Below are 12,439 nucleotides of genomic sequence, written 5' to 3'. Positions count from 1 at the left end.
CAATCCCTACCATGACTAAAACTACAAAAAAAAAACAGAAGTCAGACACAGATCTCATTGGAATAGAATCAAGTATCAGTAATGCTGTGTTCCTTCTGTAAGCTCTAATATGTAACCTGATTCTTCACTGCTTTTAGCTTCTAGAAGTTACTTGCACTCCTTGATTCAGGGCCCCTTCTTCTCTTTATCCCTTCCTCTATCAATGTCAGCAATAAAGAGTCGATGTTGCATGCTTTCATGCTGCAGCATAAATAAGCACCTATCAGCCAAAGGAACCAGTGTTTGTCAAATACTTAACCAGATTGCTTTACCACCCATGTTGAATAGCGTAAGTTTATAGCTGGAGGAAGTATGGGTGAGATCAAAGAAGGTCATATAGAAAGTGGCATATAGATTCTGTCCTTGTCTGTGGTATTGCCGTGAACCCAGTGAGAGAAGACATTGCCTCAATAAAGTGAATAGCACACCAATGCCCTTCAGGGGTCCAGAGACACTGAGATGCTGCTTAGTTTAACTGCAGAAGAGATCTCTGGATTTTTTTTTAGGTTTTAACAAGAACAATTAAATATTTGAGATAGAATACAATTGTGAATTTTATAATAGCAGACAAAGCAACACAAATAATCAAGAAAAATAATATTAGTTCAAAATAGCCTCAGATTCACATAGTACGTTTACCAAACATCACTGTAAGATTGTTCCTAGTTGAAGGAATTTATTTTTCTCTTGGATTGTTACTGTTTTCAAGAACTACAGATTTATTTGGAATTTTTTTTAAAAAGCATGTATTGATGTTCTTCAGCATCTTGTTATTAAATGCAGAAAGTCCCAGGCAAAAGAGGACCAGTCTGAAATGCTCTATATATTAGACTTTAGGAACTTATCAGTTTATGGACAATTCAACATCTATGCTTTACGGGCCAGGAATATAGCTCAATAGAATAAACACTTGCCTGGCAAGTGTAAGGGCCTGAGTTCACTCTCCAGTTCAGCAAAAATAAAATAAAATAAAAGTTTTGGGCCAGGGAGATAGCTCAGTAGAATAAGTGCTTGCCTGGTAAGCACAGTTCAATCCCTGGTACAGAAAAAAAAAGCAGCTATGCTTTCTTTCTTTTAGCTTCCCTTTTTTTTTCTTTCTTGTTTTGGGAGTGTCAGAAATGAGAGTCATCAGTAAGGAGCATGGAACGCAGGGCCTTCCACATGCTAGCTAACCCATCTAACACTGAGCCATACCTCCAGCACTCTTTCTTTTTAATTTTATTTTGGGCCAAGGTCTCATTAATTTTCCAAGGCTAGGCTCCAGTTTGTGATGCTTCTGCCTCAACCTCCTTCATGGTTGGGATCAAAGCCATGTGCCACCACATCTCATGTACACTTTTATCTAGATTATGCAAAATAACATATCTATGTTTTGGGTCACCTTTCATTTATTTTCCCCAGTAGTATACAAGGATGATTAGTTAAGGCAACCAAATTGAGACCTAGAAATTTTTATTATAAACACTACCAAGCAAGATGTGTTAAATAGCCAAAGATAGTTGACCTCTACTTGAGTGTCTTTTAAACTTTTAAAATGATGTTTCTCTGGCTAGGGTGCATCATTTATGGAATACAGGTTTGATAAGAAATAACTTGTTGTGCCAAAGTATTCTTAGTGAATTTACCTGCTTCCGCTGTGTGTAGAAATCATTGTAGTGAGGTACTAATTATGTTAATACAGAAAAGAACTTTTAAAATGTCAAGATCTCACCTGTGAGAACTCCATGCATTAAGCAACTTATTATCACCATGGACCCAAGTACTGCCTGATCTATAATTCACAATAAGAAGTCAAATCAATTCAGGTTATATGGGGAAACAAATTCTCAAGTGAAATGGCATGATCTTCTAATTTAAAACAATATGCAAAGTTCCCTGAGGTCTGAAGGAAATCTCACATGGGGAAGAGTAGTTTATGAGGGTCAAACTTATTTGGCTTCTGTCAAAATTACCAATTTCATTCACAGTATCTATTGTACTTTTATAATTTTATTTACTTTTGCACATTCTCACACTAGTGAGACAATACAGTGTTTGCACATGAGGATCTGAGAAGGAAAACAATATGTAGATATATATGCAGGATAGTGTGGAGAACTGTACTGCTGATATCTGCTGTCATTGGGAAAGAAGTTAACGCTTAACTCTTTTTATTCTTACTTTTCTTTTGAATTTCTTGTAACTTAATTGTTTTTTTAATTAATTTTAGTAAGAAATACATAGCAATAAGAGCTTCAAAACAGGTTAGCAAGACAGTCACAATAATTAATACATTGCATATTGTAATCATAGTAGTTATTCATAGTAAAAGATGCAGACATGATATCTTGTCTAAACACTATTAGTACAAATCTTTCAACTCACTGAACTAAGAGAAAGTAGCTATATATCTATCTTAACTATTTTGTATATACAGATATAATTTTTTCTTTCACTATAAAATGCTCTTCCATTTATTTCCCCTTTTTGTTTTCTTTTTTCAGAGATGGGTATTCCATTGCTATGCAAATATTGTAGGTACTTGAATTCAGCAAAATAACCCAATATAGTCCAATAGTCCATAATAGTAGTGGGTTATCAGCAGAACTGACAATGTCAGAAGTTGGTGACTTGAGCCTTTTACAGCTCAGTATATTAATATGGCTTTACATTTTATACTTTTCTTCTGGATGGTTAAGACCAAATTAAAGCAAGACCTATATAAGTAAAAATGTAACTTGTGCTATCTGACAAGGTCAGTGAAATTACCTCAGGATTTACACTGAAACCATGTACGAACTTTGCAAATATAGAGGTCTTTTTTTTTTTTTTTGCAGTACAAGGGATTGAACTAAGAATCCTGCACTTGCCAGGCAAGCACTTATTCTATTGAGCTATCTCCCCAGCTGCAAAGGTATAAATAAACATCCATACTGGTTACTGGTGCTGTGGGGTTGTCTCACCAACCAGGCAAATGAGCAACTGCCTATCTGCCCCCCTCCAAAAAAATAGACCAATCTTGCATTCAACTGTTCTAAAATATCCTCCAAACCCATCTTCTTATTTAGAACTTTATTAATTTCTTCTTCATTTTTGTTCAGGAGTTCCTTGCAAGGTACATATACTTGTGTCCTATACTTGACAAGGCAATTGGCACCAGCTTCAGGATTAAACTTAATTTCAAAGTCATAATCTTTGAAATTCTCAGCCCCTTTTGGGATATGTTTCAATTTTCTAGTCATTTTGTGATACTCTGCTAATTGTGTTTCAATTGCCTCTTTGACTCAGGTGTACTTCAGTTCCTCATTCCACAACTTCTGGTGTTCAGCCTCCAGCTGCATGGTTAGTTTGTTGCAAGTCATTTTTTTTTCATGATTTATTCTCTCAATATCAGTGATTGAGTATTTCTGGTTATCAACAATATTCTGCAGCCAACTATTCTCCTGTTTTAATGTTTCACATTCTATTTCTACTCTAGAAATTTCTTCATCATTGAATACATTGATAATAGAAAGCAAGATAAGTGTGACAACTCTGAAGGAAGACATTCAAAAGCTGGATGAACTTTACCAACAGAAAGATAAGGAAGCTGAGCAGGAGGACGAGAAGTGTGCCAGCGAGCTGGAGTCCTTGGAGAAGCACAAGTACCTGCTGGAGAGCACCACGAACGAGAGCCTCAGTGAGGTGATGGCCATGTTGGACACCATGCAATGGGAGAACCAATTAGTTGTGCAGACCACAACTGAAGAAAGGAGGAAAGTGGGAAGCAGCCTGCAGTGTCTGCTAGAGATGGTTGCCATGTACATAGGTGCTGTGGGGAAACATCTTGAGGAGCAGATTCCTAAAGTTGATAGAGAGTATGAAGAATGCATGCCTGAAGATCTTTCAGAAAACATTAGAGATATTGCAGAAAGACATAAGAAGAATGCTGTGCTCATTAAGGCTTCTGATGAATGAAGATAAAATATTGTCTTATATATTTCATAAATCTAGTTAGTATGTATAATTTGAAATTATGATAACTTGTGCATTATTTTAGATGTGACAGAGCAGTTTTATGTGTACTTATAGCTAATAAAATTACATTAGTAAAATATAAAAAATAAATCAAATTTGCATGATTATATCTGGCAACCTAAACAACTAATATGAAGATAACATCATGCAATACGGCATCCATTGTTGAACTCCTATTACACTAGTGAAATATTGTACCTTGTCTAGTGCTCTGTGTTTCTATTACCATTTTGTATTCTTTAACAAAGTAAAAGGAAAACAAACAGTGATGCATACAAAGTCTCAGATTCTGATTCTATTCTTTGCCATGAAGAAATATGTTGACATATATTCCAAGTTGAATAAAATTTTTCACAGAGAACTCTCTGCCAGTGTTTTTGGTCTCACTTGGTATTATGGTGTCTCATATAAGTTTCGCGTTGATGAGACAAAATACTGAACACCCAAAGTTAAAGGAAGGAATATTTATTTCAGTTTATTGTTTGTGAAGGTTTCGGACCATGATTCAGCTGGTTCCAAGGCAGAGCAGCATGGCAGAGAGACATGCATCAGAGTAGAAAGGCAGTTCACGCTACGGTCAGGGGAAAGCAAAAATCGGCAAGCAACCAGTAACAGCAACAAGCCTCTCTTGCCCTTCTTTTCATCCGGGCTACAAGCCATTTAGGTGATGCTACCCACACCCATGTTGAGACTTCTCATTATTCTCACCCTGAACTAATCTAGTACCATATACTTTTAATCCCAACATCATGCCATAAAGCCACATTTATGCACATTGAATCCAGCCACCTCTGAAAAGTCCCAGCTGTGACCATATAAGTCTCTAAGAAACAAAACTCAAGTATAACCAATGCTTTACACCTAGTTATCCCCTGCAAACAAAGTGTATTTCAGGCCAAGCCTGATAAAGAAAGACATACATGGAGAAACTTTAGAGGAAGCTATAGTAATCAGGAATATATAAGGAGTAAACACCAGTGCACCCAATTAGAAAAGAAAAATACTAATGATATGAAAAATCAAACAAGAACTAATACAATTATAATAAGAGACTTTAACACCAAATTGGAACAAATAAGGAACTTTAATACCCCATTGGATCAAATAGACTAGACAAAAAGTCGATAATTAATTATCAAAACTGAACCAAGCTTTGGAAAACATAGATGTCTACAGTATGTTCCACTCCTAAAATCAGAATATATACTTTTCTCTGGTCCACATTGGATATTCTCCAAAATGCACTGAATACTCTCTCATAGAAAATGCTTCAGTAAATGAAAGGGAATTGAAAATATCTCACGTGTGACTCAACATACGCATATCCATAAATGTAATACACCACATCAATAGAACCAAGAACAAGAACCACAAGATCATCTCAATAGATGCAGAAAAAGCTTTTGACAAAGTTCACAACTCATTCCTGAAAAAAAATCCATACAAAAAATCAGAATAAATAGTCTATATCTCAACCAGATAAAAGCCACCTATGAGAAACCAACAACCAGCATTATACAAAATGGGCAAAAACTGAAGGCCTTCGCTTTAAAATCAAGAACAAGACAAGGATGGCCACTGTCCCTATTCCTATTAAATATAGTCCTAGAAACGTTATCCAGAGCAATTAAACAAGAGAGACAAATAAAAGGAATTAAGATTGGCAAAGAATAAATGAAATTATCATTATTTGCAGATAGAGTTCATGAACAGAAACCAAACTGCATGGGAAATACTTCAAAGCATCAGCAACTGAGATCTTATCTTTTTGAAAAGTTTCTACCCTTAAAAACAAATCTCCAACAGAGTAAAAAAAATATCCACAAGCTGGGAAAAAAAAATAGAACTACGTGTCCCTCTAACAGTGCCTTCTATCTGGAACATACAAAGAATTTTTAAAAATCAGTCTCCTTGAATTCAAAGACTCAATCCAAAACTGGGCATCTGAGGTTAATATGCACTTCTCGGAAGAAGAAATACAAATGCCAAGTAAATATATGAAAAAATATTCAACATCATTGGTTGTTCGAGAAATTCAAATTGAAACAAAACTGAGATTCCACCTCTCCCCAGAAAGAATGACTAACATCAGGAAGTCAGCCAATGGAGTTGGTGAGGTAGCTCAGCAGTCTAAAGTGCCTGCTTAGGCAAGCTTAGGCAGGCACAGGGGACCATATTTCAATCCCTGGCACCACATGCCGAGCCAGCCCCACCCTGGGGGTGGGCTGAGATGGCCAAAAAATAAAAAATAAAAAGTAAGCCAATAAAAAATACTGGAGAGGCTGTGGAGAAAAGGGAACCCTTGTGCACTGTTAGTGGGAGTGCAGACTGGTATCACCACTATGGAAATGAGTATGGAGATTTCTTAAAAACCTAGGATTGGAGATCATATTTAAGTCAGCTATTCCCCTCCTGGGTGTTTTTCCAGAAGAAAGGGTTACCTCGTACCACGGTGATATATGTGCAACCATGTTTATAGCAGTGCAATTTGTCATAGCTAAATCCTGAAAACAGCACAGATACCGATCAAAGGAAGAACAGACAAAGAAAGCATGGCATTTTTACACAATGGAATATTATTCAGCTATAAAACAAGATGAATTTTAGTCTTTTACTTGTAAATGGATGCAGCTAGAGAACATATTCTTAAGTGAAATAAATCAGACCCACACATGTTAACATCACAATGTCTTCTCAGTGTGAGAATATGGAAAAGAAAATGAAATCTGAAGGTTATGATAGAACCTGTGAAAAGGGAATGAACTTATTGAAAAGGCAAGAGTTGCTGAGTTGAGGAGAAGGACAAGACAAGTGGGGAAAAGAGATTTATCTATGTATGAAAGCAGAATGCTTTGGATAACTGCACTGTGCATTTCTTCTTTTTCCATAATTTTATTGAGAAATAAATAGCAATGAGACAGTTTCAAGTCAAATTGGTAGGACAGTTCCAATAATTAACACATTGCATACTGCCTTCCTAGTGGTTATTTGTTGTACAAGATGCAGACATGATATCCTATTTAAAAACACTATTAGAACAAATACCTCTATTCCTTGAATTAAGAGAATGTAGCTATATATTTATCCTAACCATTTTGAATACACAGATACAAAATGGTCATTCATCTATATTCCCTTTTTTTGTTCAGTTCCATTATTTAAATATTATAGATATGTGAACTCAGCAAAATATTCCAAAATAGTGCAGTAGTCCATAATAGTATTGGGTCTTCTGCTTCACTGGCAATGTCAGAAGTTGTTGACCTGCGTTCCCTACAGCTCAACATAACAGCATGGCTTTACTTCTTATACTTAGTTTTTATACTTTTCTGCTGGATGGTTAAGACCAAGATAAAGCAAGACCTATGCAACAAGAATTGTAGGTTTTGGATCTGATAAGGCCAGTCAAATCCCCTCAGGATTTATCCTGAGATCCTGTACCTCAGAATGTAGATCCTTTGTCAGTGTCAGCCATGTGGATGATTCACGGCCATTGCTTGGCCAATTTGCTTGCATTGTGCATTTCTATTGGTCTGTGGAAAGGAGCGCTTAATGCTTAATTTATTTCACTTTCTTTTTACAATTGTTTGTACTTTTTCTCACCTGAATTTCTTTTTTTTTCATAACCAAAACTTTAGTCCCAAAGAGTCTCATAAAACATTACAAACTACAAATGACAGCATGAAAAAAAAACCCTTGCACAGAAACACAAAAGTTCAGCTCTACAATGTACCCTTAAACTGGCAGGACATTGGTTCTTTGATATTTCAGGTTTTGAAATAAAGATACAAACAACTATGCACTCATACACAGCATTGCGGAAGGAACGTTTGTGACCTAGCATAGGTAAACTCTCTTGAAATGTACCTGATTATACACAAACAAGGAAACCTCTGCCCAGGATAAAGACTGGTTCCATTTTTAAAACCACGCTCACCTAGTTTTGTTTGTGGCCTTTATCTGTACCTGGTGGCACATCTGTATACTATTATCTCAGCTATGAAACAGGTCTTGTTCAACTTTTGCCAATTTTGTTTCTGGAACATTAGAATATCACACTTTAACTAGGCAGAGTTTAGAGGTTTATTTTCATTCTATGTAAGACTAAAGTTCAAAGCAAATTTAGTTTTGCTTAAAGGAACATTGCAAAATAACAATTCTTGGTATTACATGCCTTGTATGATCCATCTCAAACCAGAGAGGATTACATTGTTCTGTCCCTGTTCCAAGACACAAAGGTGAAAAGCTAAAATATCTTAAAAATGAATCAAGCTTATGAAGTATCAAAAAATCTTGGATTTTCTGTACATACTCCTGTCAGTGATGTTAATTCCTGTACACCACTTTTCCTGCAAACGGATCTGTTATTTCCTTTCATTTGACCTAGATAGGCTGCGAGACCTAGAGAAGAACCAGAACAGCTTGTAATTTCTCTCCCTAGACAGTGATCTCTCCTTCTATCTCTAGAAAGAGACCTGTTCTGGTTGTGAGAGAAACTTCTTCATGGAGATCTGCAGAGAGGTGGAGGACTTCTCCTATGATAATCATCTCGAGGGCAATGACCCCAAAAAGGAGGAGGGCTATGATTTTGACTTCTCTTTTCACCATTGGATAGGTCCACTCTGACAGGATAGCCACATAATGTTCTTCCACCTAGCTTTCTGTCAGCCTGCGCTGCATCTTGGGGATCCTCAAATTCAACGAAAGCAAAGCCAGGAGGGTTTCTAGCAACCCACACACTCCGAAGTGGTCCATAGCCCATTCCAGCTCAGTCTAGTTGCCATTATTGCTAAGGTTCCCTACATAAACCTTATAGTCCAATGGGCAGGAATCATGATGCATCTGAGATCTGGGGTTAGAAATGCTGAGGTTTGATATCACATGTGCCCAGTGGATCTTCTCATTCCCTTCCAACTCAGGTCCTTTACACAAATTCAGTTACCCAGCATCCACGAAACAGTCAAATTAATTTCTTATAAGATACATTTATTCATTTTTTCTTTCTTCTTCTAGGTTTCCATGCATATATCTGGTGATATGAATAATTGGTTGGAAGACAATATTATGTATTACAATAAATACTGTGAAATTGATATTACTTTGTTAAGTGAAATTCTGTACCTCTTGCATTTTTTCTCTTTTAATTTTAATTTGTACTCTCTTTAAAAAAATAAAAATATTAAGAAGATATTATGCCATGTATATTATCAGACCATAATGTAATCAAATTGGAAACAATGCCAAAAAATCCGTGAAGACTCCTTAAACCCTTGAAAATTAAATAACACCACCCTGAACAACCAATGCGACACAGATGAAATTAAAGAAGAAATTAGAAAACTTATGCAATTCAACAATAATGCCATAACAACATACCAGAAGTTATGGTACACAATGCAAGCAGTCTTATGTGGAAAGGCAACACAGGTAAACTTCCATATCAGAAAAACAGAGCAAACCCAAATAAATAAGCTAATGTTTTTTCCCATAATTTTATTGAGAAACAAATAGCAATGAGACAGTTTCAAATCAAATTGGTAGGACAGTTACAATAATTAACACATTGCTAACTACCTTCCTAGTGCTTAATAGCTGTACAAAATTCGGACATGATATCCTATTTACAAACACCATTAGAATAAATCTCTCTATTCATTAAGAGAATGTAACTATATATCTATCCTAACCACTTTGAATACACAGATACAAAATGAACATTCATCTGTATTCCCTTTTTTTCTTAAGTTCCGTTACTTGAATATTATAGGTGGGTAAACTCAGCAAAATATTCTAAAAGAGTCCAGTAGCCCATAATAGTATTGGGTCTTCTGCTTGACTGGCAATGTCAGAAATTGTTGACCTGAGCCCCCTATAACTCAACATAACAGCATGGCTTTACTTCTTATATTTTGTTTTTATACTTTTCTGCTGAATGGTTAAGACCAAGGTAAAGCAGAACCTATGCAAAAAGAGTAGTATCTTTTGGGTCTGATAAGGTCAGTGAAATCCCCTCAGGATTTATCCTGAGATCCTGTACCTCAGACTGTAGAACCTTTGTCAGTGTCAGCCATGTGGATGAGTCACGGCCATTGCTTGGCCAATGTGCACTCTGAGAGAGCCCGAAAGAATGTTTTCTCTCCATGTGACTCTCCTTAGGCACACTCTACATCATTGATCACTTTACTCTTTGGCTCCATAATCTCCTTGATCAGAAAATTTGGGACACTACTGAGTTACATGATGTTACAGTACCAGTTCTCATACATCCTGAGTCTTAATTGACCTTGGAAGGCTAGGGCCAAAAAGTTGGCTTTCCTTGCAGCCTTCCTTTTTCTCTAATTTGGTCTGCAAACTTAGGTTGTTAACCACCCAGAAGACAAGCTTATCCTTATTACCATACAACTCAGGCTGTTAAGCTTAACATCACTATCTGTCTGAATATCAAACATCTTAGGCATAACATGGTACAGGTATTTTTAATCAAGTATTGATATGTTGAACTGTAAGTCCCTACAGAATATGATAAAAAATTAAAAATTAGAATATATTTTAAAAATAGGCATAAAGAATTATATACCTCTTATGTTTACACATAAATCAAAAAAGCTAACCACATACAACCTTGAAGCAAGACCATCCCACAATATTCCTTTTCCTTTCTCTTGCTTTCATTCACTACCCCCTTCTTTTTGAACAATTATCTACCTGAGAGACAGCATAGTAGCAACTGGCATGTCATGACAAGCAGCCCGTGTTCAGAAGACCAGAATGGCAGGCACTCCAAGCATGAAACTATTATTACAGATTACCATCTGCAGTGCAGTTGCTTAGTTCATGGGTATCAGTATATATAGTTAGTCAGGGTGAGAATATTTCCAATTAACTGCTATATTCAAAAATCTTCTGGAGATTCTCAAGATCATTGCCTTGCACATCTTCTACATATAATTCTATGGCTTGACATTGTCATGTTTCCTAACTCTTCTCCTTTCCCTCTTGATTAGTTAGTGCTCGAGGGTCTGCTTTCCCTTTACTTGTATTATACCTTGCTATTTGTATTTCTTCTTTTGAGTTCTTATACTAGGGAACTACACGATATTTACACATGTGTGTCTGGTTTATTTCACTTATGAGTATATGTTCAAGTGGCATCCACCTTCGAGTTTATCATTCTTAATAGCTGAATAATACTCCATTGTGTAAAAATACCACATCTTTTTCGACCATTCCTCAGGTGATGGGCATCTTGGTTGTTTCCAAGATTTGGGTATCACAAATTGAGCTGCTATAAACATAGGCACACATATATCCCTACGATATGATGTTTTCAGATCCTCCGGGAAAATTCGCACTAGAGGAATAGCTGGTTTAAAGGGCATTTCCAGTTCAACTTTTCTAAGGAGTCTCCATACTGATTTCCATAACGGTTGCACCTGTCTACATTCCCACCAGCAATGGAAAAGGGTTCCTTTTTTCCCCACAGCCTCTCCAATATTTGTTGTTGGGTGATTTCTTTATGATAGCCATTCTTTCTGGGGTGAGATGGTATCTCAGTGCTGTTTTAATTTGCATTTCATTGATGGCTAGTGATGTGGAGTATTTTTTCATATATTTGTTCGCTTCCTTAATTTCATCTTCTGAGAAGTGTGTATTCATCACAGATGCCCATTTCTGGACTGGATCTTTAAATTTGGGGGCCCCGATGGTTTTTAGTTCTTTATAAATTCTAGAGAGCAGACCTTTGTCTGAGTGCTTATTAGTTAAGATATTTTCAAAATTTGTTGATTGTATTTTCACTTTGTTGGTAATTTCTTTCTATATGCAAAAGCTTCTCAATAAGAGGTGCTCCGAGTTGTTACATCTTTCAAATAATACCCATTTGATTTGATTTTTGGTCATGAACACTCTGCCTATTCCTATGTCTTCAAGAGTTCTTCCTACTTTCTCTTCCAGGAGATTTAGTGTTTCTGTTTTAATGTTTAGATTTTTAATCCATTTTGACTTTAGATTATTGCAAGGTGAGAGACCTGGGTCAAGTTTTAGCTTTTGGCATGTAGAGAGCCAGTTTTTCCTGTACCATTTGTTAAAGAGACTATCTTTCTTTCAGTAAGCATGTCTGGCCCCTTTTTTAAAGAGAACATGGCTGAGTGTGTTCATAGATGCTTCTACATCTTCTGATCTATTCCATTGATCCTCAAGTCTATTTCATTTTCAGTGCCATGCTGATTTTATCAAAGTAGCTTTACAGTATAATTTCAAGTCAGGAATTGTAATGCCTCCTGCCTTGTCTTTGTTGCGCAGGATAGCTTTTGCTATTCTAAGTCTTTTCTGATACCGAATAAATTTTAGGAATGATTTCTCTAAGTCTGGGAGGTATGTTGGTGGTAGTTTGATAGGGATTACA

At 36.3% G+C, this 12,439-nt stretch overlaps 1 pseudogene; it reads right to left on the bottom strand.

The window, feature by feature from the left end:
- Positions 1–8,399: 8,399 nt before the first annotated feature.
- LOC105741062 lies at positions 8,400–8,877 on the bottom strand (annotated as a pseudogene).
- Between the last annotated feature and the right edge of the window lie 3,562 nt (positions 8,878–12,439).

Source organism: Octodon degus, unplaced genomic scaffold, assembly GCF_000260255.1.
Source record: "Octodon degus isolate 3935 unplaced genomic scaffold, OctDeg1.0 scaffold00278, whole genome shotgun sequence".
NCBI lineage: Eukaryota > Metazoa > Chordata > Mammalia > Rodentia > Octodontidae > Octodon > Octodon degus.
The sequence above is the reverse complement of the archived record's forward strand: the minus strand, read 5'-3'. Positions and strand labels throughout refer to the sequence as shown.